This window comes from Chelon labrosus, assembly GCF_963514085.1.
Source record: "Chelon labrosus genome assembly, chromosome: 5".
NCBI lineage: Eukaryota > Metazoa > Chordata > Actinopteri > Mugiliformes > Mugilidae > Chelon > Chelon labrosus.
This window is the reverse complement of record NC_140341.1, coordinates 29863022-29869948: the sequence shown is the minus strand read 5'-3', so window position 1 is coordinate 29869948 and position 6927 is coordinate 29863022. Positions and strand designations below refer to the sequence as shown.

The 6927-nt window shown below is 39.0% G+C and overlaps 1 long non-coding RNA gene across 1 annotated transcript; it reads left to right on the top strand.

The window, feature by feature from the left end:
• Window positions 1-2922: 2922 nt before the first annotated feature.
• Window positions 2923-4144, top strand: LOC311487763. The gene is made up of 4 exons (XR_014699056.1): window positions 2923-2937; window positions 3095-3157; window positions 3262-3440; window positions 3644-4144. It is a non-coding gene; the product is annotated as an uncharacterized lncRNA (long non-coding RNA).
• The last annotated feature ends 2783 nt before the right edge of the window (window positions 4145-6927 follow it).

The following is a 6927-nucleotide window of genomic DNA, read 5'->3' as shown; positions in this document are numbered from 1 at the left end:
GTAGCTGCATAATGGGATAGAGGTCTTACATTTGGAAGGAATTTCCTCTGGTCTGATGAAACATAAATGTAACTGTCTGGCCATAATGACCATTGTTATGTCCGGAGGAATAAAGGGTAGGCTTGCAAGCAGAAGAACACCATCCCAACAGTGAAGCACAACAGTGGCAACATCATGAAAGGTGCTTTGATATAGGAGGGATTGGTGCACTTCAGAAAATAGATTGCATCATGAGGAAGGAAGATTATGTGGATATATTGAAGCATCTCAAGACCTCAGTCTTCCATATGTACAGGTTCCCCAAGTATACTTCCAAAGGCTTAAGGACAACAAAGTCAGGACACTGGACTGGCCTTCACAAAGTCCTGACTAATCCAGTAGATATTTTGTAGGCAGAACTGAAAATGTGTTTATGTTTAAAGGAGACTTGCCTCCCTCAAGTCCTTGACAACTGAAGTATGTATGGTTTGGCTTGAGGCCTTTCATGTGACACCCTGCAAAACTAGATTTTAGACTTTACAGCTGACTACAAATATGTAACCACGTCAAAGACAGAATAGAGGTTTTGTTTCCTGACAACATTGCACTTGTTAACTATGAGGAAAAGCTTTTGATTGAATGCTATATTGTTATTGTACATCAATACAACAAAATTAGATGTGCCCCATCTGAGCATTGCTAAAATAAAAAACATAAAAGATATCCATTCACACAGCCACCAAATATCCACAAAGATACAAATATCAGGGCAACAAATAGTATGCCATCTAAAAATAATAAACTTTTATGTTGTTTCAAATACAAGATATTGCACATAATTATAAATTAGCAGCATTCTCAGTTGGAACGGCCCAGGGGTAACAGCTGTTTTTAAGTCTGTTTGGTCTGTTTTGCAGGTTCCCATGTCTCCAGGGCAGGGCAGGTGTAGCAGTTTGTCCACAACTATCTCTGAGATAATCATGTTAAACGCTGAAATGTTATCCGTTACTATGGGTATATTGTTGCAACATTTCAAAAATTCAGCAAGTTAGTAAACATTGGTCGCAGTTGGGTCTTCCAGTGGGACAGCGACCCCAAGCACACTTCTAAAGGACAACAACATCAGGACCATCACAATGCCCTGGGCAATTCAATTGATCATTTGTATGTACAACTGATAAAACATGTGCAAGCAAAGACGCCTAGAGTTACAACAGCAGCTTGTGGAAGGCTACCCGAAATGTTTAACCCAAGATAATTCATTTAGAGGAGACTTGACTCCCTCAAGTCTTTCAGTTCCCTGAGAATGGAGGTATACAGGCTTGAGGCCTGCCATGCAACATTCTGAAGACCAGGTTTTAGACTTTACACCTGACTCCCTTAAGGAGGCCATGAGAATTATTTCTATAGGCCTGACTTACTCTCTACAGACTTAAGAAGAAATCCATGAAATTGCTCACCTGAAGTCCTGGCCTGACTCAATACTTATCTCCTGATTGGAGACTTTTTTTTTTTTTGACAGACTATTTCTGTCATGATGTGACTTCCTAAAGACCAACATATAGTTTAATAAGTCATGTTTAATATTTCCTTAATAGGCCTAGATATAAAAATGACTTGGGCTCTTTGATATAAAACTGATAAGCTACCTTATCTTGCATATGTACCACTGTTGCTTATCAAGACTTGTCTTTGAGGATTTGAGAACAGACAAAAAGTACATTCTTTTTTTTTTTTTCTTTAGAAAAACAAGCAAGGTGCTTACAAGACAAGGACAAAAACAGTGTAGAACATTGAACAAAATAAACTGTGCTAGTTGTACGTGTTGTGTTGTGTGGGTGGGTGGGTGGGTGGGTGAAGAGAAAAAATAAATAAAAAAATAAATAAAAATAAAAATAAAAAAATAATTAAAAATAATATTTAAAAAAAACTGAAGAAAGAAAGAAAGAGAAAAAAAAACAAAAAAAACCCTAAATAAAAATAAATAAATAAATAAATTGCAATACTAGTAAACAAAGAGTGGAGAGGGTGACAAGAATTCAACGCTATCTGTTACATTATGTTTTGCTTAATTATAATAAGATGAATAATATCTTCCATGATAAGAATTATACAGAACCTTTATCTATTAAATAGAAAAAAAAAGAAAAAAAAGGGGGGGAATAAATTAATTAATTAAATAAATTACTCAATAAATAACAGTTTAGAAAAAAAAAACACACACAAAAAAACAGAAGTAACAACAAACGTCTCAGTTATTCATATGTGGGGTGCTGGCGGGGTTTTGGGGAACATCCGGGACACTATAGACCCCTAAGCACGTGTTTTGGAGTTGTGACCAGTATGTATAAAATGAGTCAGTCTGATTGTGTTTTAAAAAGTACATTCTGACAAAGCCAACGCTGACCAAACCCAGGTATTTCAAGCATGTGCACACACGTAAGGTTACAAGGACATAATGAATAAATTAAAAATAGCCTATTATTATTTGTCCAACGTGATGAATGTGAAGATTGTTGAAGTATAATCCAGAGTGGTGTGCAATGAAAACAAACAGTTCTAATTAAAAGCCCTACTTCATGTCCGGAAGAAAAAAAAATTATTATTTTTTTTTGTTTGTTTTAGTATTAAAAAAACTAGCTTTTCAAACTCACTGTTCAGAGATGATATTACATACACAGACCACTAATTCAATGAAAAATAAAACACATTCAACCTGACAACTGTGTAGGAGTTGAACAGAATGTGTGCTCATGAGGCCACCAGCACAGAGATTAAAAAAGTATATTTGTTTTTAGTATTTTCAGAGTGTGCACAACGACACATATGCAAAAATATCCCGAGGGGACTTCAGGCACTGCCCCCAATGATGTGACAAGACAGCTTGAGGCAAGGTGTGGCTTGACATAAAAAGAGGGGCAGGTGACACCTCCGTCAGTGGATCAGCTCTCCAGCAAAGTAAGTTCACCTCTGTGCTGATGATCTGTTTTTCTGTAACTTTGACGATTCCAGCATTCATGTGCTGTAGATAATTTTATTTGTCATTTTGACAAATCCTCTGTTTTGCTGTAGGTTACCGTTACATCTCTGAATTTTGTGATTTTTGTTCTCACAGGGGAGTTGTGTGGATTCTTGAATTTCTGGGTCTGAAGTTTTGAAATGTATAGACACAGGCAAGGTAAATAACAGAGTTGCTGTCATTCCTTTTTCAAATTATTCTGAGATCACTATTTTTTACTGTAAATATCCTAAATGTTTATTGGTGACTGATTTCTAAAAAAGACAACCATGGACATGGGCCTGGACATGGGCCTGGGCATGGACCTGGGCATGGACCTGGTGGTGGCCCCCACAGACACGGACACGTCACTGCAGTTGGAGTGGCGAGAAGGCGCCGCCGCAGGCACAGACGTGGCCACAGGCATGTACAATGCCACAAGAAGGGAACGGACTGTCATGGGGTAAGATGTATTTTGTTTGGATATAAGTGAAGCATTTTGCAGCCTGAAAACCTGAAAAAGATTATTTATGCAAAGTTACTCCAGTCACTCCAGGGCTAATACCTGGAGTATGAGCTGCAACTGTCAAATTTAAAGATGGCACAATAATTATTTACTAAAACTAAAAACACAAATAACATCTGTCTCTTGTGTCCCTCCTGTAGTCCTCCAGCAGCTCCTGCAGCAGTGACTCTGACTAGGTGAAGATTTCTGGCTGAAACATCCGAAAATCTTCAACATTCTTAATGTCATACAAAAACCTGTTTGTTAAATAAACAAACTCTTCTTCTCATACAGCGTCTCATTTGTGTCTCATTTGTACATCCCGCCCTCTCGTTTGATTGGTGTGTCTCACTTTTAAATCCAAAGTCACTATGTCAATGACCTGTTTAGCAAGTTAAATGTCGCAGACTCTGGCATCTCACATTACTTCAACATCTGTGGCATTAAGTTTGGTAGTTTTAAATTCTTTTTGTTGAACATTACATTACTCATATGACATTAGGATTACTTAACATAAGTAACATTAACAAGACATACCCGGTTTCCAACCTGACACAGACACACTTTGGTTAAGTTATTATCACCCTAAGTTCAAACAGTTTAAACAACCATGGCAAGCTCCTGTTAGCCTTGTAAACATAGGCAGAGTCTTGCTGGAAGGATAACCTAAGGCTAATTCATTGGCTGGCTAAATATAAATATGTTTAACCACTTCAGCTACAAAACCAACTTGAGCACAGTCACTTTATACCACCACATAAAAATGACTAGGAACTTGCACACTAAAAAAAAGTGGAGCCTATGTTTGATGTTCTGTTAGTACAATTAGCAGGCAGCAAGGCATGTCAAAATATTTGCTTGCATCAATTTTATTTCAAAAGACACCAAAACCATAAACCGAGAGGACATCATTAGCTCAGGTGAAGGCTAGGCAAGAGACCACAGCTAGCGACTAGTGACCTCTGACAGCGCAGTCCGTCCCCTGTCATTCAAAGAGGTATTGAGTAACTTTAAATTTTCGTAAGATTGCACAATTGAACAGGTGAGTTAATTAAAAAACTTTGTAGTCTGGTGCCAAACTGCCTCTAGCTGAAGGTGGGTCAAACCAACAGAGACAAACACGTATCATACAGACCGGTGTCTGCCGGGGAATGGACATAGATATAGTAGAGCAATAACACCTAAACAAAAAACTGGACTGGACTGACCATGCTAGGGCACTTTATAAGAAAAGTCAGAGCAGACTCTACCTGCCATGAACACTTAGGTCCTTCAGAGTGCAGAGAGGACTCCTGTGAGAAGACACTCAACAGACTGGTGAAGAGGGTCGGCTCTGTTCTGGGCTGCCTTCTTGAGCCTGTGGAGGTGTTGGGTGATTGGAGGATGGAAGCAAAGCTGTCATCCCTGATGGAAAACCAGTCCCACCTCCTCCATGGCGCGATAACAGCACAGGGCCACGCCTTCAACAACCGACTGCTTCACCAATGCTGTGTGAAGGAGCGGTACCGCAGTCCTCCCTTCCTGCTGTGAGGCTGTAAAACCAAGTATGTTCCCAGTAGACCACACACATACTGGATACACAGACCGTAACGTCTTTAAAATCTGTGCAACTGTATTTGTTTTTCTACTTTTTGTGTTTGTATTTAATGCTTACTTCTTTATCTCTAGTGTGCACTTTTCTTAAACTGTCTGCTGCTGCAACACTGTAAATTTCCCCACTGTGTGGAAAACGATTGTTTTTGTTGTTGTTGTTTTATATCAAACTGTAAACATGTTTATTTTTGCTTAAATTTGACCATTTTTACCATTCAATGAACTGCAGTATTTTTGCCAATTTTGCAGTAGCTTCATTTTCCAGACTCAGAGGCTTCCACCTGGTGTGACAGTGTTCACAGCTGTCTACTACAGCATAATGCTTTTCCTTACCACTGGATGGCAACAGTGCAACCTTGTAGGTCTCCCTTGTGCCTCCAAAACAGTTGTGACTCATCAGAGAATGGACATGGGCCTTCTGAGGGTGTCCTGTGGTGTCTGGAAACAGTTGTTAGTAGGGGCCTTTGGGTCCTGTGGGTTGAGGGGAGGGGCCTCTGTGGATCATCCCACAGATACTTGATCACTTTGGGATCTAGTGAATTTGGAGGCCAGGTCAACACCTTGTGCTGTTCTTCATGTTTTTTTAGTTGTGCCGAAAGCGTTTTTGTGTGTGTGTCTGTGTCAGGCTGCATCCTGCTGGGGATGGCTGCTGCCATCAAGAAGTGTCATTGCTATGGGGTGGGGTTGTCTGGTCTGGTCTAGGTGGGTGCTACATGTCTAAGTAACATCCACATGAATGCCAGGTCCAAAGGTTTCCCAGCAGAACATTGTATTGTCACAAGATGGTCAATGTTATTTACTTCTCCTGTAGTTTGGACACAAATGACTGAACTGAAATTACAACATTGATTTAAGACACTAAAGTAAGCTACATGATTCAGTGGTGCTTAATCCGATGATGTAGTCATAAGCACAGGCATAGAATGAGACAGTGGTTTTAGGTAACAATACTGTATGCAGTGAAAAAATATAAAGTTTATCTTGTATCTTATTGGCTGTCTTTTTTTGAAAAGACTTTTACAGTAGTTAATGCAGTAGCACTTTCAATCATTTTAAAACAACAGCCTTTTGTTAAATGTATCTGAGTTGTTTGAAGATCGAAATTGTTCATGTTTGTCAAATAAAACTGGTTTCTCGTCTCACGATAAAGCTATATAATCTATTTTATTTGACCTCGATTGTTTCTTATTACTTTGTATGCCCCTATCTGTCAATGTGTACTTATTTTATCTTTATTTGCGCAGGGAAGGTTGATGTAAGACCTTTGTTCAGCAATGTTTTTCACTCATAGTTACACACCCTGCACTTCCCTGTACTCTCACCTGAATCCAGTTTTTATTACCTAGACATGTTTGGCTTGTAATAAAGCTATTTCTTCGATGGACAAAAACAGGGGTGCAGATCCAATGTCAGGATTGGGGCGGAACAAAAGTGATTTCTTTCTTTGCTGGTATGCAACTCATACCATGCCACCATAAACCACACAAATTCCACCATTTCAATCATTTCTTTTTAGATGTGAAACTAAAATGTGAAGAATGTCAAGTCTGAAAATACATTTGTGCAATTTTTAATAATTTAGGTTATTTTTATTGGGGGGGGGGGGGAGACAGTTCATGCTCACGTTCCCCTGGGATCTGCACCCATGGACAAAACATTTCAAACATGTTGTACTTCTGAACTAATCCCAGTGAGTGGTGTTGTGTGAATTTGATTACAGAAATGAAAGTGCAATGTAACATTTAGTACACTTGATAGATGGATCAGCGTTTAGTTTAAACTTTGAAATTATTGTCAGATTCCTAGGTTTTGACTCGGGATTCAATACTCCCAGTTATGACAAAAGACCACA